This window comes from Petaurus breviceps, unplaced genomic scaffold (genome assembly GCF_028583685.1).
Source record: "Petaurus breviceps papuanus isolate PSGF00001 unplaced genomic scaffold, PetGlider_PUasm1.0 185, whole genome shotgun sequence".
Lineage (NCBI taxonomy): Eukaryota > Metazoa > Chordata > Mammalia > Diprotodontia > Petauridae > Petaurus > Petaurus breviceps.
The window spans coordinates 1,966,421-1,991,305 of NW_027185797.1; the positions used below are offsets into that span (position 1 = coordinate 1,966,421).

At 37.2% G+C, this 24,885-nt stretch overlaps 1 protein-coding gene across 3 annotated transcripts in view; it reads right to left on the minus strand.

The window, feature by feature from the left end:
- The window catches only part of CTNNB1 (catenin beta 1), a 43,604-nt gene extending 19,006 nt beyond the window's left edge, over positions 1-24,598 (minus strand). For 2 of the 3 annotated variants that reach the window (XM_069088329.1, XM_069088327.1), the window contains exon 1: positions 24,461-24,598. The gene's annotated coding sequence lies outside the window, so the exon portion shown is untranslated. Of the gene's footprint in view, positions 1-18,622; positions 18,647-24,460 lie in introns of those variants that run through there. The other variant, XM_069088328.1, reaches the window with a different exon arrangement.
- Between the last annotated feature and the right edge of the window lie 287 nt (positions 24,599-24,885).

A 24,885-nucleotide genomic window follows, 5' to 3' on the forward strand; every position in this document is an offset into this window, starting at 1 on the left:
CTCACAAATTTTTATGGTTTAAGTTAAAATTAAATCTGTTTCCAGACTCCTGGTTTCCACTTAAAGATAAAGATTTCAGGCAGACAAAAAAGTCCAAAAGACATCACTAAGATATTTTGCTGAAATGCTTTTATTCTGAATGAGCTGTTTAAAACAATTTCAAGGGACTTGAATTATCGTATTTCTTAGGACTTCACAAAATGTGTCCATGACACAAAAAAAAGTTACAAGCCTTGGATTAGATGATGAAGTAACTATCTGTGAAAAGAATGATTAACAGAATGCTTTTATTTATTAATGGAAAAAGGAATCATTTCAAATCTCCTTAGACAATTTTATATAAAGATCCCTGGGCAAATTCATATCACACAGAAGTGTTTCTAAATTCTAAAAGCAAAATCACTAATTTTAAAATCAGTATAGCCAGCATTTTAATTCAACTAGTATTTTAGACAGGTAAGCCTATATATACCAGATACAATTTCAAATTTATGACACAATAGCACTGTTTTTCAAAACACTACAGCTATAGATGAGACCAGTATCTGAATCAGAAAGAATGGAGTTCAAGTTCTGCATCAGATACAAACTAGCTATATGGCAAACCAATCAAAAATGCCCCTGGGGGTCAGACTCTGCCATACAACTATACTGCCATACAACTATCTTTTTATAATATATGTTGTTACACAGTGTTATATTAAAAAACCAACTACTAGAAATTTAACCTGTGCACTTTATGGTATACATGTAGCACAAAGGTACTCCTTATAGCCAGTAAATTTTACCCATTTTGCTGGACTTCCATGATTCATCTGATGCAGTCAGTAGTCTTCAAAACAAAAACTCTTAATTATATCTCCCGCAGAAAAATCACCATCTACTTTGCAGCAATTTACTTCACCATTATAAGAACAGATTGAAGAAAACTTTTTTGGGTTAAGACTGATGGATGATGCCTCTTGTTCTCTTACTACAGTCATACCCCCTTGCCCCCTACCACAAGAACTGGGTCCTTCGTTCTTACAGCTAGCATTAAATAAAAACAAGCCATATAGTGACTGCATCACACAAGACATGGCAGCATTCTACCTCTGAATGGTCTCCCACCTTTCTGCTAAGAAAAGAAAGTAGATTTTTATCTGTTCTCAAAGATCAAGCTTGGATATTACAATTACTCAGTCTTAATTCCTTTGAACAATCTTCATTTACATTATTATAATCATTTTGTTTATGGTTCTTCATGTTCTACTTGACAGTTTTCACAAATTCTAGGGTTATCAGAATTATTCATACTGTTGCCATTTTCTAATCAATGGGCAACCACTTTGTTAAAACTAAAAATGTCATTATGAATAAAAAAAAAACACCTTGGCCCCTTGTTTCTGTCTATGGCCTTCTCAGGCTCTGTAGCCATGCTGGGTGAAAGGCTATGAACAACTCTGGTTTTCAGAAGGCTGGAAGTAAGCTTCCATCTTCTAGTGCCATCTTCACCTTTTCTAATTTGACGGGTGTATAGGAAAGCCTCAAGGGTTGTTTAAATTTTAATTTTCTTTTTGTGACTAATGATCTGGAGCATGATTTCATATGATCTCTGATAGTTTTCAAAAGAATGGCAAATTATTAATTTATTTACTGGGGGAATGACTCCTGCAATGTCTTACATATGCCAATTCTCTAAACATCTTGGATATTAGATTAGTAGCTTATATGAGGCAAATATCTGAATCCCTCTCAGTAGGTTGTACCTCATATTACTCTATCTTCACTGAATTGTTTTGGTAAAACTTTATTTTAAGTAATTCAAATAGTCCTTTGTCTCTTTTTTTTTTGCTTTTTGGAGGGTAATTGGCATTAAGTGACTTGCCCAAGGTCACAGAGCTAGTTTTGTGTTAAGTATCTGAGGCCTCATTTGAACTCAGGTCCTCCTGACTCCAGGGCCAGTGCTCTATTCACTGCACCACCTAGCTGCCCCAAGTCCTTTGTCTTTCACCAGCAGCTCTTTCTCTTGTTCCATTAGGGATCTCCACCCTCCCCCTCCACCCGAAAGCAGAAAGCATAGTTGTGAAATGTATCTCTTAATACTTACTAATTTTTTTTAATGTGATCTGTTTATACTCTTACATTTCTATACTACTGTGGCACATATTGTATCATGCTAGTCTAAACCTAATTTTTGCCAATTAATTTTCCAGTTTTGCCAGCAGCTCAATATATAGGGAAGTTCTTCCATTAATTTACATTCTTGGATTTATCAAATACTAAGCACCAGTTTTTTTGCAGTCTTTAATACATTATATCCCAGTTCACTGAAATTAGAATGGATTAAAACTTTGCTATTTCTTTTTTTTTTTTTTTTTTTGCCTTTTAGAGGGCAATAACTTGCCCAAGGTTACACGGCTAGTTTTTTTATGCGGGTGTTAAGTGTCTGAGGCTGAAACCTAACTCAAGTCCTCCCGACTCCCAGGCCAGTGCTTTACTCACTGCACCATCTAGCTGCCCCAAATTACAGATCATGATCTCACAATTTCTTACAGCTTAAGTTAAAATCAAATCAACAAACATTTATTAAACATCTACTTTGCACAAAATGAAGCAAAGTCCTTCCTCTCAAGGAGTTTACAGTCTAATTAATGGAGGAAACAACAGGCAAACACATATAAAAAGCAAGCTATATGCAGAATGAATAGGAAATAATTAACAAAAAGGGAAGGTATTGGATTTAAGAGGGGTTGGGGAAGGTTTGCAGTAGAAGGTTAGAAGTAGAAGATTTCAGGTTAGAAGTAGGTTGCAGTACAAGATTTCAGCTGGGACTTAAAGAAGTCAGAGAGGCGAGTAGGCACAACAGAAGAGAGAATTGTTTCAGGCATGGGGGAGAGCCAGAGAAAATGCCTGGAGTAGAAGGAAGGAGGTCTTGTTGGCAGAACAGCCAGGAGGCCAGTGTTACTGAAACCGAAGGGTACATGTTGGGGATAAGGTGAAAGAAGATTAGAAAGGTGAGAAGGGTACAGGTTATGAAGGGTTTGAATGAATGCCAAGAAGAACCTTTTTTGGTTCTAAAATCAGTGGGAAGCCCCAGGAGTTTACTAAGAAAGGGGTGACATGGTTCAGACCTGCGATTTAGGAAAATCACTTTAGGGCTGAATGAGGGTGGATTGGTATGAGGGAGAAACTCTAGGCAGGCAGAACCAGCAGCAAGTTATTGCAATAGTCCAGGTGTGAGGTGATAAAGGCCTGCACCAGGGTGGGGACAGTGTCAGAGGATAGGAGTTGTATCTGGGAGATGTTGCTAAGGTCAAATTGCCATGTCTTGGCAACAGCTTGGATATAGGGGTGGGGGGGTGAGGGGTGGGGTGGGCAGGGTGAGAGATTGGAAGGCATCCCAGATGACTCCTAGGTTGTGAGCCTGAAGGACCAGGAGGATGGTGCTGTTTTCTACAGTAAAAGGGAAGGGTGCACACAACAACATAATGAATGCTGTTTTGGACACATTGAGTTTAAGATGTCTACTAGACATCCAGTTTGGGATATCTGAAAAACAGTTGGAAATACAAGACTGAAGAGCAGCAGAGAGTCAGGGTCAGGATAAGTAGATTTGAGAATCATCAGCATAGAGATAGTAATTAAATCCATGGGAGCTAATTAAATCAGTAGTATAGAGGGAAAAGAGAAGGGGGCCCAGCCAGGACAGAAGCCTGACAGACACCTACAATTAAAGGACATGATCTGGATGAAGATCCAGCAAAGGAGCAGTTAGATAGGAGAAAAACCAGGAGAGAGCAGTGTCCCAACTACCTAGAGAAGAGTGTAATCAACAGTGTTCAAGGCTAGAGACAGGTCAAAGAGAATGATTGAGACTGGACTATGGCAATTAAGAGCTCACAATAGTAACTTTGGAGAGAGCAGTTTTTGTGGAATGATGAGGTCAGAGGCCAGATAGTAAGAGGTTAAGAACAGAGTGAGAGGTGAGAAAGTGGAGGCAAGTTCCAAACTCCTTATTTCCACTCAAATGAAAAGATTTGTGGCAGGTATAAAAAAAGTCAAAATTCAAAAAGATGTATCAATAAACTACCATATTTCACCACATAATTGTTATAAATTTTATGATTTTTTTTTGGTCAAAAGTGGGGTGCAACCATTATGTGGAGCTTAAAAAAAAATTTGTGCTGGTATTGCTTAAAAATCATGTATTACTAAACTGTCTTTAGTGCAAAATTAGGATGCATGGAATACCTGTGAATATATGTAAAAATTGAATACTGACAACACAAGATAGATGTATGAGCATACATCTGTTTGCTGCTCTGTTTACCTTTTAAGCAGAATGAAAAACAGAATCACATCATCACATGATGAAAGGTTATAAACCATCTTTTTGGACTGGGAAAAAACCAGGGTGTGATGATTATGTGGTGAAATGCATATTTTACTGAAATGCATGTTATTCTGAATATGAGGTATCTGAAACCATTTCCTGGGGTTTTAACCAAACATCTTTCATTGTCACTTTTCAATCCATTTTCAGTCTTTTATTTCCTATAAAAATCAAAACTAATGGTGGTTTAACCATGTTTTTAGTACTGAATGACTTAACAATTATCTTAATCCTGTAAGAAATTTAAATGCTCTACCTCTCTAAAAAGTTCCTTTTAAAAGGCTTTATTCTCTAAATAGGCCAACAACCAATTCTGATTAGTGCTGCATAATACAATCTCAACTAGCATGTCAGCATAGTTTTAGATCTGAGTCTGATCTTTTGTTCTCATCTGAGTTTTGCTCTTGAAAAGGAGCAAAAAACTTATTTATGAAAACTGCTTAAGTAAGTAATGAAACAGTAACAAATACTATGTAGGTTTAAAAAAAAGTTCTTAGAATTCAATAAAAATTCAGGTTTAATAAGAAAATTTATACTATCATATGGGTCAATATGACCAATAAGCTCTTACTCCTTTCTAACATTAAAAACCCACAATCAATTCTGTTTTTTAAGGGGGAAGGGTTGCTAAAAGGTTGGGTCAGCAACTGAAAGCCGTTTCTAAGGTTTGAAAAAATAGAACATTACAATCTTTCTTTGGAGAACAGGGAAAGATAGGACAGTAGGAACAAGGCTAGAAGAAAAAAACATCAGCCAGTGTCACTGAGTATGAAGAAAAGCTGGGATAAGAAAATAAATGAAGCAGAGTTAGAGTTGCTTAGACCAATTTGGGAAATCATTTGGGCTTCCTAACCTTATGGTAGGGTTTATTATCTTAATGACATGACTGTAAAATGATGCATCTATGAGGAAAGCCTGTTTTTCACATCAATGAAATAATGGTAGAGATGTTGCTGCCACCAACTCCTTCCACATTATTGCTGATAATTCAGTAAAACTTCCATTTTGCCTCCACGAATTGGTATCATAACTAATTTGAAGCAGGGTAGGCTAAGCTATGGAAATGGTGGAACTGAATCACAATTGCATATTAAATATTTGCCTATGTGCACCACACAGTAACGGGCTGTGAGGGCAAAACCAAACAAGAGCAGCCCTGCTGCCCTCAGGAGGTTTAGGTTACCATGGTGTGATAGATAACATGATGGGTCTAAGAGTCAAAGAGCATGCCTCTGACATGTGACAGCTCCATGGTCGTAAATCACTTACTTTCTAAATCTCAGCTTTCCAATCTGTAAAATGAAAATAATTAATGCATGTAGGACCTGTTTTGAAGCTCAAATAATGTATATAAAGCACCTTGAAAACTTCAGAGTGTTTTCTATATAAATGTCAATTAACACCATCATCATAAAAATAATTTTAGGAAGGAAAGGGCACTAACAAGGATCAGGAAGGTATAGCACCTGAGCCTCACAAGAAGATCAAGGCAGGAGGAAGATTTGTGATAATGAAGAGATAAAAATATGCATTTTTAGTTTTTAAGGCACAGCTAATATTGTTTGGTTTGGCAGGAAAAAGGAGATGAGATGTGGAAGGTAGGTTGGATCCAGATTGTGGAAGTTTTCCCAGAGAGGTCTTAGGAGTTTTGTGTCTTATTATAAAGTCTTTAATAAAGTCACTTGAGCAAAAGTATGACATGGTCAGATCTGTATCCTGGGAAAATTACTTTACAGTATCAAAGAAGATTTGAGAGGAAAGAGAATGAAGGGCCTACATAATTCCAGTGATAGAAGGCTTTAAGTGAGGTGGGAACAGTTAAATAGACAGTTAAGTAGCAAGTGATTGGAGCTGGGTATTCCCTTTGGTCACCAGAGTATGAAGGAGAATTTAAAAGGTAATGCACTTGGCCTAGTTCAAGTTGCTGAAAGTACTTGGGATTTAACTAAATTTCTTTAAATATATTCTACATCTCAGACTCTCCACACATTTTAAGTGGCCTACCCCCTTTGAATTAAACTCAGTGAGGTTTTTACTGTAGTTTTTATTTCTCCTATACTATAAACCTTTTAAAGTTTAGGAATAAACTTATTGTAAAATATAGTTAGAAATCTGGAATAATCTTTTTACCATCAGTACCATGAAGAGAAGTGACCATCTAGTGAATGAACAAATATGCCTATTAAAATAGCTTTGTTTATTAATATAGCTTAGAACTTAATTTCTGGAACAAAATCTATTCATTCAATAAGCATTTCTTCAGTGCTTACATAAGACTCTACAAGATATCATTATAGGCCTGGGGGGTCCAAAGTAAAAAAATGAAACAGGAGCTCAAGTTGCTAATACTCTATCCAGGGAGCCAATGTGTACAAATAGCTGTGTACACATGTGTATACACGTACGTACATAAACGCACACACACACACAGAATCTATCTGGTACAGGTACTGCATTCAGAACTGAAAAGGAAAAAGATAAATATTTGGAGAACTGTGCAATTCTAGCTATTCCAAGCTGTTCCTTGACACAAAAAGCCCATGTAAAACACAAATGTTCTCCAGCTGATACTGGATGGTTACAAATCTTAAAAAGATCACAATCAAAGCTGAAAGTAACCCAAAAGTCAATGAAAAGACACAAAACAGACACATGTAGGTTGTGACACTATTTCAATGTGACCTAAACCACCCAAAAGTGGAATAAAAAGTACTATTTAGGAAAAAGAAGGTAGGCTGTTCATGTAGGAAGAGCAAGATACAAAGATGCAAAGCAAGATGCAAAGTCTGAATGCTGATCCGGAACTTTCAAGAGTAAAAAGTATAACTATCCTGCACACTGGGTAGATATCCTAGGGAGAACATGAACAAAACCAGAGGGAAGGATGAGTTAGAATTGGTACTGACAGAGGAAACAGCCACGTATTTTAGATTACAGATACACCAAAATAACAACAAAACTGCCCATGTTTAAAGATAGGTCCATAAAAAATCTATTTAATTCAGAATGCAATCAAAGTATATAGCAAAAAAGCATTGTAACAACTCAACTAACTACAACACAGACAAAAAACAATGAATCAAAAAAGGGATCCAAAAAAAGTCAAGACATCACCAAATCGATGCATTGAAATTGATTTTAGTCAGAACTACACAGATTTTGCCTATAACTGTAAATTTCAAATTGTTTCAAATTAATTTTTAAACTTGCCTATTACAAGCTGACCCCCCCCCAAAACCCTGACTAGACTGCAAGATTTTTGTTCGTTCTGTAACTTAAATTTTGTTCTTTTATTTGATTTGATTTGTTCTATTAATGTGGTAATATTCTATATGTATTATATATTATCCAGTTATGTAAATCATAAACTTGATTTGTTTTAATAAAGGTAAAGAAAAATAATAAGACACAAGACATGGCAAATACAATAGATAATGTTGATTTTATACTATTAAAGGTAAAGCACACATACTTTCACTTAGTAAATTACAAAAAGCAGGCAGTAAGTGGTATTATTAGTCCAGGTCATAACTTTTTTTTTGGGGGGGGGGGGTGGGGGGGGGTGTTATTGGAAAATATCAGTTGAGTCAAAACAAAATGTATAAATAAAAAAGTTTTTTTTAAAGTACACACATATATATCTAGATATACATCTAGGAGTTTTTTGTTTTTAGAAAAATAATGAAAAGTTTCAGGATATTAACTTAAAGAAGATGATCTTAAATGAAAAGCTAATGAAACCTGGTAAACTTTAACAACCTCCAGGGGCCTCAGTGTCTTTATCTATAAAAATAGGAATAATACCTGCAATCCAAATCCAATGCAAATCCATCTAGACAGATTGTTGTTAGGCTCAAACAAATGTTATATAAAGAAAGCATTTTGCAAACCTAAAGGTACAGCTCTGAGCTGTTTTCATTAGACACACTACCAGTTTATGTGCTGCCCTAACCATCATATTATATTCTTAGTACATGAAATCTCCACAAAAATCTAGTAAACACCTACATAACAACATCTGGCAAATACCCAAGAAAGAGACCAAGCTAACAGCCCCTGTGTAATGTCATTTTACTTAACACTGTGTTTTTACTCAATCATATTTGCCTTTAAGGGTAGTCCTTTAAACTTGGTCTGAGTTATCAATGAGGTGGTTAGTTTATAAATGTTTTCTAATACTGTAATCTACTGGGTACAATACATCAAATTCATTTTCTGTGTATTAAGAATGTGTGTGTGGTATCAACTAAAAATGACCTCTATTTGTATGTAAAGAATTAATACTTAATTTTAAAATCAGAAAAATATTAATGTAGAGAGCTCCCCTCGGTATGAGTGCATATGACTGAAAATGGCAACAGGCTGGTCACATACCAAGCATTAGGGACCCAAGTGGAGTAACACACCAGAACCCTTGAGATAGAAAATAATATATGGTAGGATTGTAGAAAGAAGTACTGATTTGCCATCAGGGAACATGGGTTTCACTTCCGGCTCTGCCACATACTAGCTGTGCGACAGAGGTTACTTTACCTTTCTTGAGACTTGTTTGCAAAATATGGAGGGGAGGGGAAGCCTAAAGGATCCCTAAGGTTCCTTCCAGTTTTAAACCCCATGATCCCAAGAAAGCCTTCTGTGCTCTGTGATGAATCTTCTATAAAGACTTATAGTAAAGAATGAAAAAGTACAGCATAAGTATGGAGGAATTATGATCTTTGTCAGCAGAGTGCCTACATGATGAAATCACACAACAAAATATAAACTTCTGTGTAATTCTTTAGTCTATGGATAGTATACTATTCTAAAGATTTAGAAAGTGAACCCACCAGATAATTCACAGCAATAAACATAACCATTTTATGTTTATATCATATCACGAATAAATATGATGTATGCCATGAGTAGCATGATACTGTAACACTCAGAAATTCTCTAGTACTTTTTAAAATGCTGAATTTGGGCTATGCACTTTCACCAACAAGTGGTAAAATGTACTACTTACTATATAAGAAGCACTATCCGGAAAGACTTTTTAAAAAGAACTGCTGCACTAGCTCTGTCCTCAGAGATCTGCATGCAAAAACAAGTAAAGGGTTTAATTTACTTTTCAGACTCATGGAGATCAGCTATTTGAGATAAAAGCACTTTAGGGAACTCGGAACCTGTGAGTATTAACTATGACAACAACTATCATCTAGATGCTCCCTTACAATATTATGATCTCAATGACCAAATTCTCCAAGGAATTACATTAGATAGCCTGTCAAGTTTCCTGAAAACAGTGAGGCCAAATACTGACATTTAAAAAATATACTGTGTCAAGCAGAACAGGTTAGAGGTAGATTTTCTCTAATAAAGATAGCCACATCCTTTTGTGTACAAGGTCTAGAAAAATCAAGTCATTTACTCCTGTCCCCTTAAATACTTTCAAGTTTCCCTGAAAGCTCATTCAGTTTGCTCTGTAACTACTTGTTTCATTAAGATATATCCTAATTTTACTAATTCCCATGATTCCAAATAACCTATATAAAATGGAAATGTTCATAATCAGTCAAAAAGCATTTATTAAGCACTTAGGTACCAGGCACCATGCCAAGGGGTTGAAAAGGAAAGCAAAGAAAGTTCTTGCCCTAAAGGGGCTCATACATTCCAATGGAGAAGACATGTAAATAACTACAAAGTTACACATACAGAATAGATGGGAGATAATCTTAAAGGAGGAGCTAGGGGAACCAAGAAAGGCCTACAGAAGATTGAACTTGAGCTCAGATAAAGGAAACCAGTAAGAGGTGAGGAGCAACAGCATTTTGGGACTGGAGGACAGCCAGAGTGAAAAAGCATTCCATATTTATTCTATAGACAACCGGAAGACTTAACCCTCCAGCACTGACCTCCATCCTTGTCTTTGTACAGGCTGTACCTCATGCCTGAAATATGCAAACCTGCCTCACTTCCATCTCTAAGAATCCCTAGATTCTTTCAAGTCTCAGCTTGGTCTGATCCCTCAATTGCCAACCTAGTAAAATGATAGTAAAAGTTGACATTTATGGAGCACTTAAAACACTTTATATACATTATCTAATTTAATCCCCCAAACAAGCCTATGAGTAAGTACCCACAAATGGTATTCTAGTTTACAGACAAGGAAACTGAGGCTCAAGCTTAATGGACTCATGGATGGGATAAGGAAGGCTACTTAAGGGCACAAACTGTTGTAGTTTTTGGCCTGATGCCATTTACAATGTTCAAAAGTGTTTGTTGGATGGAATCTACTCTGGAAAAAGAGAAGGGTGAGGGAATCTGTTCCAGCAGTGCAGATGAACACCCTCTTCCCTGACACTCCTTACCGGCATATGCAGGTCACTTGACTCTCCCAAGGATAAATGGAGTTTACTGCTTTATATAGATTAGTACCCTTCTCCCATTTACACTAACTTCTAACATTTAACAGATTACATCAGGCTTCAGAATGTTTACCAGACTCACAATACTTCAAAAATAAAAAATAAGCCTCAACATAAATATCTTTTTTCTTTACAAAAAATAACAGACTATTATATAGGGCAATCACAGCAAGCTAAGAAGCTTTTTTGTTTTCAAAAAGGTAGCTATGATTTCCCTAGGTTGTTCTCATAAAGAAGTCCAAGGAATTTACTCAATAAAATAGGGCATGACTTAGGTGCTAAGAAATCTCATTATGTAAATGTGTCTTATTTGTACCTTATATACTGAGCTTTCTTAATTTAGCAAAAATAAATTAAAGAGTTATTAATGAAACATTTTCCTTTGTCTAAGTAAAGAGGTGGGGACCTGCAGGCACATAAAGTTGTATATGTTTCGAGATTTCAGGTATTTTGTTAGGTTAAGGTACCTAACTGTTCCATTACAAGGAAGACTATCGGAAACTGAATCTGGTATTAAAAAGGTACCAATAAAACTTTTTAAAAATAAAACGTTTATCACATTATGAAAGAATTCTTTATTTTACAGAAATATCATGTCTACTGCACAAACCAAAATACTCTCATAGAGACCTGACTTTAGTACTATTTATTATAAAGCTTCTCTCAAGACAACCCTCCTTTCATGTATCATGGGTAGTCTGTAAGTATCATTATGGCTGCTTGGTTAGTAGATACACTCTAGTCATATAGCAATGCAAATGAAGTTTTTTTGGGCTACATTTGATCTGAAGTGCTTTCCAAGTGACATCTCCCAACTTTCATAGTCTCATGTTAACTTCTACACTCAATCCTATCACAATGTAACCAGTGGCCCTATGATTCTACTATTAGAAGGCTGTTCTTTCCATGTCTGTATAGTTCCTATTTATTACTTTTTCATAGTCTGTGATTCTGTATGACCCAAGACTCAATAGTCTCCAAATTACACAAGCCTCCATAATACTGACACCCTATGCAAGGTAAAATAAGTATGAATATAAACTAACTTGAGCATTATTTTCAACTTTGTATGCCATCACTCCTACAGAAAAGTGATTCCAGACAGGAGATAGAATTTACAGAGCAAGAGAGTTGAGCTTCAATTTCAATAATTAAGAAACATCAACTAAAATAATAATAATAAAAAGAAACAACACAAAACACCTGACTTCCTAGGCATAGTGTCTTGCTCAGAATAACCATGAATAGAATTTATAGAGAAAGTTTCTAGGTTTATTTCTAAACAAACTGTTGGATAAGTAAAGTTAGACATGACTGCATTCTTTCAGTGGCTGTGAAAGAGAGTTGCCTACATCAGCACTTTTCTACACTGCAGTGAAATGGAACTCCATTTGGAAGTCTGCAGTTAATTTTCTCCAACACTCTAGTGCCTCCTCCCTTATACATATGGAATTCATCTACAGAAAACTTCAAAGACAAGTGGTTTTACTACACCCATACCTCCTCAAACCATTGGATTACATTCTAACTCCTATTCTTTTAATGTATGGGTACAGTTTAAAACCAGTTATATTCTGAACCAGTTTACTTGGTGTTAAATAAACCTTTGGGCAGTCTGCAACAATTATGTTTTCAATAAAAAAGAACATCAACTGACATTTCCAGCAAGCTTCACTACAATGTTAATCATCTAACATTTATACACAGACAGTATAAGGTTCAACATTCTTCCATGGCTCAATATTTTAAGAGGTGTTAACTAATACATTTCAAAGGAGTTTATTAAAACCTAATCTGAATATTTTCTTCACACCTTTTACCTCTTGTATGAACTCAAATTGTGTATACTGTTCAACAGATAAATATTGAGCAGAACTACCCTGAGAACATTTAAATCTTGGGTTTACATGGGCAATAACTTCATTAGGCCTCTTCCACTGATCAACGATCAGTTGCCAGTGCTAAATGAATCTTCTATTCTACCTAAGAAGGATAGCAAGGCCCTAATTCTTTTAAATTATTTTAAGCTTCTCAAAAACCCATTTAGTTTCTCCACCATATTAAATGGTACTTTGCATGTGATGAATGAAAGGTGAGAGGGAGTCCATTCCTTCCCTGAGAAACTTATTTTGCTCTACAAAGTTAAAAAATTGTGGTGACAACTCTACTAATTACACATAAACAGTTGGACTCTCCATGAAACACTGTTTACCACCAGATTATTCTGTTGTCCCTATTCCTTAAATTACTCTTTCAGTTTCTAGAAAAGTGATAACTGAGTTTACATTTAGTTTAACAAGTCAAATCTACAAAACACTTGTTTTAGCTAGTATTCCTCATTATGCTTGATACAGGAGATAGAAAGATAGAGGCAGAAATTAGTCTAATTTCAAAGAGTTTAAAATTGAACCGGGGAAGCAAAAGCAGAGAATGGCCTTGGCCCATAAGTACAGTCAAATTCTGAATGGCTAGCTCCCTTATGGAGGGCCTTACCTAACAGCTGTTGGGTAATATCTTGTGCAAGACCTCTGGTCCTCAAAAACTGTTTTCTGATATGTGACTCTTATTCAGTGACGTAGCATCCATCCTTCAGCCCACCTATTCTAACTCTATTTAAATTTAAATGTGACTGCTTTCAAGACTTACACAGAATGATTAAATGTATGAAACAGCCTCCCTCCAAGGCACTTTCTGATCTTTTTGGGTTCAGTGCACCTTTAGCTCTACTGTAAAGTAGTCTAACCAGCTCCTCTAACACACAGTGATACCAGCTCCTCTGATTCAGAGACAGTTATGACAGGCCCTAAAATATATATAAAAAATATATGCCCTTTGAGACACCTAATCCTCATTCTGCCAATTCACAGGTGCTATGTTGCTAAAATTTCTTTTATACAGCAACCAGTAATATACTTAATCATAAATATGCAAATAACTTTTAGAATGATCTTAAGCCTAAAATACCAATCAGCAAATATTTGTTAAGTACTTATCTTGTGTCAGACATTGTGCTATATGCTGGAGATAAAAAGAAAAAGGAAAAACATTCACTGCCCTACACTTTAGGGACCAGAAACAGACTTTTGTTGGAAGAATTTAATTCCTTCCATTTCATTAACTATAAGGCTCTCTTAAACTTTGGAAAATAATATCATAAGTTAAATATTTTCCACCACCAGGTTGAAACGTGAATCATGAAAAGGTATATAATTGAGTTGGGTTATTGTGGCTTCTCTTTTATATCGGAGGGAGGCAGAAAGGCAGGGGGAAGGAGGGAAAGGGAAATCATTCAAATTCTAAAAATGTATACATTATGACTTGTAAAGAAATCATTATTAATTTTAGGATATGCATTATGGATCAAATTTTATTCATTTAAAGTCACCTTTTATAAAACAAAATCTGACAAAAACACAAACTATGACTGAATATTAAGTGTCATTAAGTTTTTAAAGCTAAATTCATTTTTTTTTTTAGTACAAGGTAGGAAATAAAATAATGACAATTGCTTTAGGGCAGAGACATTGAAATTAGCCTTTGACTTAATTTCATTGCACACAAGGGAAACCGTAAGAGACTATGAAATTACATTTTTGAGATCATAAGCATAAAGACAAGTATTGAACCTGTGATTTCACTGTTATCAGGAACTCCTTGAAAGGAAGGTTCAGTACCTGGTTCTGCAACTGATCAGCCTGAGCAGCCCAAGAGCTGCCCAGAGAAATCAAGGTGCTTTCCAGAAGCAGGCCTTTTCTTCCAGACCAGCTCTAGGCATTGTGTAACAATGCTTGCCTCTCAAATGATAGAAACATAGAACATATAATCAAGGGTTTGAACAAATAATCAAAGGCCACAAGTTGGTAATGTTACTATGTGCCCACATGCCTCTCTCAGCATACTGCTGTTTTTCTATGACTAACTATATTTGTTTTCTCTATCTTTTAATTAACCGTAATACAAAACTACAACTGCACTTTCTTTAGCGAGGAGTACTAGAAATAAAGTAGATGCCTATCAACTGAGAAGTAGTTAAACAAGTTGTAACCCATGAATGTAATGAAATACTACTGTACTGTAAAAAGAAAACAATGACTCAAGAAAATCATGGGAAAACTTACAACAAAGCAAGCAAGCAGAACTAGGAAAACAATGCACACAATGATGATAACAGGAAGATCAGAACTGAAAGCTATGAAATGACTAAGTTTAGAACTAGCTAGGTAGTGCTGTGGAGAGATTGCTAGGCTCGAAGTCAGGAAGACCCAAGTTACAATTTGGCCTCAGATACTTACTATCTGTGTGACCCTGGGAAAGGCATTTAAACAATATCTCAGAAATGTAAATAACAACAGTGCCTTTCTTCCAGGGTTGTCATAAAGCCCAAACGAGACATTATTTGTAACATGCTTAGCAGCACAGTGCATGGCATATAGTAGACATTTAATAAACACTTTCTTCCTTTCTTAGTCCCAAAGAAGGGCTTTGAGAAGTCATGCCACCCCTTCTTTGCAGAAAAAGGAGACTATAAACGGGGAACATATACATATTGACAGCATATACTGTCAATTTTGTTAAACTTAATTTTCCTTTCTTTTTAATTCTCTGTTATAAGGAATAAATCTCTGGGAAGGGTGGAGGAAGATACATTGTGAAAATGTAAATAATTTAATATATACCCATTAAAATGCATTTTAAAAACCCCTAAAGCTGCTTCCATCTGGTAGTTCTTCCAATTTTACTCTTAAAAATTATTTTAATAAGTCTTAAATCTTTCTTAGAAGTAGGGTGGGTATGAGCCTTAAATAAAAGAGGTTTATTGCATGTTAGGTTTTTAAATAATTTCATGTTAGCTGTTCTTCTAAAATTTCTTAAACCAATTTTTTAAAAGAGAAAAATGCTAAGCTATATAGAAAGGGCTACAGAAAAATAAGTTCTACCAATCCCTTCTTTAAAAATCCTTTTGTACAGATTTACTAACTTGTTATTTAAGGTCACTCAAGTTAAAACTTAAATGGTTAATAAAAATACCTGAGAAACATAGCATAAAAATACTTTCCAGTAATACTGTTTACACTAATGCTTTCTTAAATTTTAAATAAAGAAAAACAAATGATGTGGAGAGAAATTAAGGAGATAGTCTTGGTAAAAATCGGCAGGATCCGTGGCAATCTTAGGAAAGGGATAGCTTAAAGTATCTGCAAGCCTAATGATTTATTAGAATTCTGAGATAAAAAGATAAACATAAATATATGTACTGCTATCCATCGCAATAGAGCACACTGAGTAGAAACCATTTTCAGTATCTTTTACACAATCTGTGTTCACTTCAAAGATTAAAACTCAAGCGGCTCATGTAGTCGTGAAATTGTTTTTAGAAAACACTAGGAATATAAGTAGGCTATTAATAGGTTTAAAAGAAAGCAACGGATCCTCACAAACAAGTTCCACCCCAAGTTATCTTCCCCCCTTCCCCTTAATCAAATGGTAAATTATATGCTGATGAATCTATACCATTAGAGCAAGATAAATTACCATATAGAACTATACTGCCATGCAAAAAAGACTGCCACAACCAAGAAGCAAAGGAGTGCTATGATGTACATAAAAACAAATACCTGTTGACTGAATAGCATCTTCTTTTTAGGAAAGCACTACAACAAATTCTCATAAAAAGAAATCTAAGTCTCCAACAAGTAATGTTAATACATTTTAGGAGGACTTAATTTAAGCTCAACTCAAATACAAAGCCATTTGTACTGAGTTCCTATAATTAAGGTTCAGCACACAAATTTAAGAGATTTACTTTTGGAATATATGAGAAGCAGTGTAGTGAGGTAGAACCTGCCTCAAAGCCAGGAAGACAAATTTCAAAGACATTTGGTCTCAGTGCAGGGTCCAAAAGACCACATAACAAGTACAGGGCAAACGAAGACTATGCTGCAGAGGAGGTGCAAACATGCATTGTTCTACATTCTCTCATCAGAGTCCTCACACCAATGAAATCATAGTTAGAGTATCTATTTCTATAATACACAATTGCTACAATAGTAAACATTTTGGTTATATAGCAATAGGCCAGTCACAAATTATGGACTAAAGGAAACTCAATGTGGAAGTGGCATTATTTCTCCAAAGGCTGTACAAAAAAGTAATACAGCATAACTTCAGAATGTTTTCTACAATTTTTTCAACTCACTCTACCAATACAGGTATATGGCTTTTCAATTTACAAGCTTTAAGCTGTCCTGTGGTCACACATCCATTTTGTGCTGGCAGCAGGATTTTTTAACCAAGCTCTATTTGGCTTGAAGCACAGCTCTCTAGCCACCAGGCCACACCACCTTTCAAAAGTATGACTGGTGAGAAAATGACTTAATTTCCCTTTCTTTCCACTTACCTTCCTAGGCCACCATAGAAAATATCAAAGTGAACACCTTATGTTCATTATGAACCTAGATTTAAGTCTGCCAACAAAAACTGCTATATCTCTTACTTGTAAGGTTCCCGCATCATCTTAACTCTGCCTTCTTATTCTTATTACACACACAAAGATTATGCTGAAAAAATAATACAAGACAGTCAGCATTAGCAAATAACTATTGACTCTGTGCCTATAAAGAAGTAACATCTACTTGGAATGGTTTGTAAAAGCAGTCTTATTTTAGTTATACCTTATATATGGGCATACACTATTACAGTTAAGACGCTCATCAAGTAGAATTTATAGATAACACATATTTATAAAATGAAGACCTTACTAATCAAACATAATACTAATCATTATAAAATATCAGTTTTCAAACTTTTTGGTCTCAAGATCCTTTACATTCTCAAAAATTCCAGAGGACTACAAAGAGCTTTTGATTATGTGGGCTATCTCACTCAATATTTACTATGTTAGAAATTAACATATCTTAGTATTATTATGAAAATACTTTTTGACCTCATGGACTCTTGTGAAAGGGTCTCAGGGACTCCTTGGGAGGGTAGGGGGCAGTTTCTGGATCACACCCAGAAGTGGTATTATAAAACATCAGTGTGGGGTGGCCAGGTAGCACAGCGAGTAAGAGCACCGGCTCTAGTGTCAGGATGATCTGGAGATTGAATCCCGGGCTCACTCAGCACCACACCCAGAAATAACTGGCCCAGTAACCTTGAGCAAGTTACTTAACCCTGATTGCTTTAAAAAAAAAAAACATCAGTGGACAGAATGCCAAGCCTGGAGTCAAGAAGACTCATCTTCCCCAGTTCAAACCTAGCCCCAAACACTGTTAGCTGGGTGACTAAAAAACCTGAAAGGGGTCATGAGTGGGACACAACTTAAACAAACAACAAAAGCCTAAGAAGATGTTAGAAGTTATTTTTGACCAATAATCCTTAAGAAAATCCTAAAAGGTAGATAAGATAGGTTCTATGTCTATTAAATGTTCAATGCTGGACTCCAGTAACTCAGAATAGGATTCCTTGCAAGAGAATAAACTTCTTAAAGGAAGGGACTATTTCACTGTTATCAAAATATTCCTAATGCCTAGCACACAGTAAACACAACTGTTAAATTCAGTGGAAGAGGATTTGGAATCTAAACACTTGAATTTCAGTCTCTGCTGTTTAATAACAAATCTTAGATATGTCACATCCTTTCTGAATCTGTTTCATTTGCTGAATGGAAATACAAAGTCATTATGAGGGAAATACGTTAAATATAAGGTATTATTTAGAAGTGAAGCTTACATAAAACTGTTGTTTGTTCTTCATCCTCAGAGAGGACCATGATATCAGGAAGGTGATGCCACGACTTGCAAGTGAATTGGATTTAAGTGACAGAGGTCTGTGCAAAACTCACCAGCCAGACTCTCTCCTCTTGAGACAATCTGGGTCCAATGGCAAGATGTGTCGGGCTAATTTCAAACTACCTGTTCATTAGAAACATTTCAACAGATATTACTATACCATTTTCATAGGTATGCTCCCCAATAAAATAAGTCAAAGGGGGCTAAAATCCACCATAATGAGCACTAAGTAGAATAAGTAGTTGCATACACCTCAAAAAGCATTTTCAATGGGTTTTGTACTTAGGTACAGTTTAAATGTAAATGACTCCACAAATCTAGACTTTACTGTTAAATTACTTGACAATCTGGAAGTTTGATACATTTCTAATCCAAAAAAGCAGGTTAATTTAAACAAACCTTTAATTCTGCTAGCTAATGATTCAGTTTTGAATATAAAAATAAGTGTTTGATAGGAGCTGTACAAAATCTAGAGAAGATTCTGTAGGAATCTAGAGAAATATAAATTTTTTTTTACCTTAAAACAAAATATAACCAAAATAAAACAAGCACATGGCTATCATTTCCCATAGTATTAGGAACTGAGGTGCCATAGTTTATTCAAACTGTTTCAACTAGCTTTGGGTATCCTGCCTACTTCTTAAAATGCACTGCAAAATTTTTTTTTAGTCAAATGTAATTTTACTTGAGCTTTTTTTGGCTTTTAATCATGTTGAATATCCTAATGTACAACTGCTTTTGTACAAACTGAGAACTGTACAAGCTTTCGAGAATATTTTAGTATTAAATATGTAATTAATCCGAGCATTTTTCATGCTTTTTCTTTCTCCAAATAGTGGATTTAAGGGTTGAAGAATAAGCTATACTAGAGTTGTCTATTCTATTGAGTAATCTGAGTAAAAACTTCCTAATTCCTACCTACTTAGACATTCTTTTTCCAAACACTGATTCTAGAGAAGCAATAATGGTAGTGTCTAAATGAATCTTAACAACCTCAGCGATCAGGAACTCATAATACATGGAAATATTTAGAATAGGAAGTTTCACGGTACTTACAGTTTGGTCTAAGGAAAATTAACAGCTACTGACACCACATACAAATTAAAATGCTTAAAAGTCAGATTTTAAGTGAACAGCTTCTTCAGATTTCAATTTAGTTTGGTACAAAGGTTCATGACAAACCAGGTTATTCACTATGTACCTTCTTAAAAATGTATATTATTCTGGCCACTGGAGGGCACCCACACTGACCAATAAACACACTTGCAACTTTACAGGAAGGAGAAGGGCCCTCACTCACATAGGGCCATAAAAATCCCAACATATACAATTAGTCTACTTGAAATAAATGTGACAATATGCTTAAGGGATGAGACGCTGAAATTTCTATCCCTCCTAAGAGACTATGGTCCTAATAAAATTAATCTGCCCAACATTTCCCCCCTCTTCTTAAAGGATGAGGATAAACAGCAAAACAAAGATGACAGATGAGATGGTATGAAAGTCTCCTAGGACTATAAAAACTCTAATGTAGTCTGGCTTGCTAAGCAACAAAAACATTTCCTTTGTAATAGAACATTTATATTCCTAAATGTAGAAACAACTATGCTTGTTCTCAATTTCATAAAGCTTTTCTGTTGGGGGTGGGGGCAAAATTTTAAATTCACTCCTGCAGGTCTGAGCTAAGAAAATGCTTTGTTCAAAACAAAATACTAAGTAAATGTATTCCAGTTCAATTAAGTTATTCTCAGAATTCAAACAATAAATAATTTAAAAAAAATAAAAGTTTCAGATCAACCCCTTCCATAGAGGGAAATACAAAGGAATAGAAAGTTGTTTAAGCAAATAATTAGTTATAAGTTACTTTTGCCCATATTTGCATCTACAAGATTAGAAACAGCCAAGAGATTTCAATTAAACAACTATGTAAATAAAACTAAATTTAAAAAAAAAACTGTTACAGTTGTCTACTATAAGACAGGTGGCTAGTATTTTATTAGGGGTCATTTGACTTCTATATACAATTACATCTTGTTACAAGTGACAATTTTTATTAGACATGGTAACATTTTACTACTAGTTATTGCAGAAAGTTACTTAAATCTGATAAACGAATTCTTGTCTTCCAACAAAAGCTTTTTTTTAGGTCATTTTATCAAGTTTATTATACTTAATTTAAAATGAAATTCAGGAAGCAATTTAGTTGGGCTCTGTTAGCTTGTGACTATAGCAGTCTTTTCCCTTCTCTAGTCAAATTACACAAAGCACAAATTTAATTTTACTCCTTACCAGCAACAAGTTACTATCTCTAAAACACTGATGGAATATAAGGCAAATTTTAACAAATATGTTACTGGATTTCAAAATGCCCTGATTGGTGTTAAATTTCAATTATACTAGCACATTTATATTCCTAGATGTAGCACAAGTGCCCATACCTATTCTTAAATTCATTAGGCTGTCCTCTTTAGGGGCTTTAAATTCACTGCTATTTGTCAACTATATAATAATGGTCATTCTTAAATGTTTTAAATTCTCAAACCTCTACAAATTTGGTATCATTAGCCTTCTACTCCCAACCTTTTACCTGCCTCCTGGATTCCTAATTCACCTTAAGTCACCACCGGGTCACAGAAAGGAACATGAATGTTTGAGGAAGTCCCACAGTTTATTATTCCCATTACTAACACCAGTAACAACTGTTTAGCAGTAGGAGCTGGGTTCTCATGATTTCAATAAAATATCCATTCAAAAATCAAGTACCTAAGTGGCAGATGCTAATGAGAAACAAACTAAATACAACAATAAGTGCTCTCAAGGAACTTACAGTGGAATGGGTATGACACCCAAGTACAGAACAAATTATGCTCTTGTCTAAGAAAAAGGTTATAAGCAAAGAACTATCACCTCAAAGTGTTGGGGGCAGGGGCAGAAGGCAATCAAGGTTCAGAGAGGCAGCTCCAAATAATAGAAATGTCTTGCACTTAATTTTAACCACAGTCATGAACTTTTAAATCAGAAGAAACCTGGTTTCAATTGGGGTTCTGACATAACGTGCAACCCTGAATCTCTCTGAGCTTCAAGTTTCTTAAACTGTGAAGTGACATATCAAATAACAATCAAATAAGGTAGGTACTGTGTAAAGACAATGCTTTACAAAATCCTGTGTATCTTGGAGGGCCTATTTACACTAGGTCCCTAGCTCTATGTAAGCTCCTTGAGAGCAGGGACATTGTCATCATATCCCACATGTTCTACACATAATACCTGTTTCAATGTTTGTGGGATTAAGTCCTGAAACACTGACAGGGACTGTTTAGCAGAAGACTGTATAGCTGGAGAAATTCTCAAGCCCAGAGAACAAGACCAAAAGGTGAAATGAGAAGAGGAGCTGCAATGTAAACCTTAACAGGTTCATACTGGCAGCTTCCACTTAAGGCTCACCATGACTTGGAGGACACCGAGTAAGAAAGGCAAGATCTTTACTTGTTCGGAGTCAAATCATCAGAAAGTAACCAGGTAAATTTTTTTTTTTGGGGGGGGATCCACAAGAGGAGGGAAGTAATAGCAAGTCATATATATAGAAGGGGTTACCATCTGTCAAGAGTTCTCACAACAATGAAATCAATTTTTAAAAAATCATCTTTGTACAAATACTTATCTATATACTCTAGGCTCCCAAATGTTAATAACTGCTTTGTTGAACCCTGTTAGGTCCTTAATTAAGACTCATTAAGAATATGAGTTGGTCTTCTCTACAAAGTAGCAAAATGACTGGTCAACATAGTTTTTAGTTTGGGTCCTTTATGAGGATTTCAAATCCTAAATTTACTTCTCAAAACTTTCAGATTTAAGTAGTTTCTACACTTAACTTTCAGAAAATACATTTAACTTCAAACTTTGAAAAGTTCCTCAATGAGACTTTTGCAATAATAGCTTTGGAGCTTTATTCTGCATCAATCAACAAATCAATCATCTCAGAAGTAATGGACTAATGCAGAAATTCTTAACCTAGGGTCTATGAACTTTTTTTGGTAGTATTCTGATAAGTGTACTTCAACTAGTTTCCTATGTGATCTTACATACTTTATGCATTTAAAAACATTCTGAAAGGTGATCCGTAGGCTTCAACAAACTGCCAAAGGGGTCCATGATACACACAAAAATTAAGAAACCCTGGTCTAATTTATTATGGAGTCCCAGAGAAATGGGAAAAGAAACATCGGTTACTAAACCCGTGGGTGGCAATTTTTGCTTTAAAATAATGTAACAAAAAAAGATTTATTATTCTAAAGTAAAAATTAAGTCTTACTCAAGTACAAATGTAATTAATCCTTTAATTCAAGCAGCCAGTAGACTGCTGCCATTAGAAGATATCCAATAAGCTTTTTCAGTGAAGTTGAAGCAAAGAACTTGAAAACACCTGGAAATCATCAGACCTTACCAAAGATTGTGACCCTAACAGAATAATTAAGTGATATCTTAAATCATAAGTCTATATATAAAAGACAACTTCAATGAACTAAATCTCAAAACTCATTGCTTCTGACTAAAACCCGTCTCAAAGAAACCCTCGAGAACCCAAGTTTATGTCTAGTCTACAAAGCTCTCATTTCACTAAAACCACTCCTAGATTTCCTTTTGCCGACCTCCGCATACCAGCAGCAAGCCTCTCACTCCATGCACCACTCACATACTTTGGGGGAGGGGAGACAGATGTCTGTAAAATACAAAGTAGGGAACAATGCATATTTCAGGAGAGAAGAAAATGAAGGAAACCATTACACAGAAACGTAAAGCGTTTCAAGCTGGAGAAAAATATTAAGTATATAGTTGATACATAGAGACTATTGTGGGAACTTCCTTCCCAAATCCCTGTCGAAACAGTCTCAACCCTAGACAAAACATTGAAAGAAAGTTGCCCTGTATCAAGTTTCACTTGGTCAATTTAGTAGCGAAAAGAAAAAGAAATTCAACTCGCCACAAAAATCTTTAAAAAGTTTAGTAGTTACCGTTAAGGACACAATGGAAGTCCCTAAATCAGCTAGGAAGCGCAGCAGTCACAAACCCTCACAGTGGACAGAGATCAGATTCTACCGGATTTAAGCCGGTCGGGTAGTCAGCCCCCGTAAGCCAAGTCAATCAATCTCGGCTCTTTGCGAGTTTGGCTCAGACTAAAAGTTGCTGGGTTTTCACGTTCCAGGGCCAGATGTAGCAGAGCAAGCATCTCCGGTAGGAGTGCTGCTCACATCCACGGCGCAGATGAAGACCACGAACACAGGGCTTTACTCTTGACAAAAATGAAATGCAATGAAGCCTTCCTCCCGGTCCCGTAAACGAAATGCGGACCCGGGGCGAAGCCGCTTCTCGCGTCCCAGCCCAGCCAAGGGCTCCGGGCTTCCCCCCTTGCCCAGGACGCCAGCACACAGGAGCCCCCAAACTAGCCTCAAAGTGCCCGGCTCTCCCAACTAAGAATCCTTCTAGAAGAGCCGAGCCTCCACCTTCCCCGCCGCGCGCAGCCCGAGCCCAGGCTGGATCGGGGGCTGCAGCCCCCGCCCCACAGCGGGGCCCCCGGCTGCCTGCCCTTGGCGCGCCCCCTCCCCCTCCCCGGGGCGCGCCTGGCCCACCAGCGAGGGGAGGCTGGCCACCCCAGACCCGGCCCCGAAGCTCCCTCCCGGCTCCCGGCGGGCCGCAGCCTCTCGGCCCCCCTCCCTAGAGGCGGACAACCCCATCCGCGCGCCCCCCGCCGGGGCCGGGCCCGCCGCAGCCTCCCGGGTCGGGCCGGGCCCGCCAGCCACCCCACCCCGCCCCGCCGCCCGTCCCTCCCTCCCACTCGGGGCTCGCGCCTCCGAGGAAGTTTCGCTCCGGAGAGCGAGCGAGCGCCCAAGCACCTCAAGGGAACGGCCGCCGCCCGCCGCCGGGGTCCTCTCGCCTCCGGGCTCCGGCTGCTGCCCCGCCGCGCTCCGCTCCGCTTGCTCGGTTCCGCCGAGAGCCGCCTCAGAGCCCTCCGCCTTCCGCCTCCGCCGGCTCCCGTCCACGGGATCCTCCTCCTGCCACGGACCGAGAGGCTTAAAATGGCGCCGCACAAGGAGCTCTTATACGGCGCGCAGGACCCCGTGTATCCTGCCGCCGAGGCCGCAGCAGCCGCCGGCGCCGCGCGGAGCGTTCCACCGCGCGGGGGAGGGAGCGGGGGAGGGGGAGGGGCGGGGACCTGAGACGGGGAAAATAGTCCCCACGCCCTGCCGCGGCGGAGCCTGCCGGGAGGCGGCCGGGAGGCGCTAGCGCCAGGGACGCCCGCGGGGGCCGAGGACGGTCG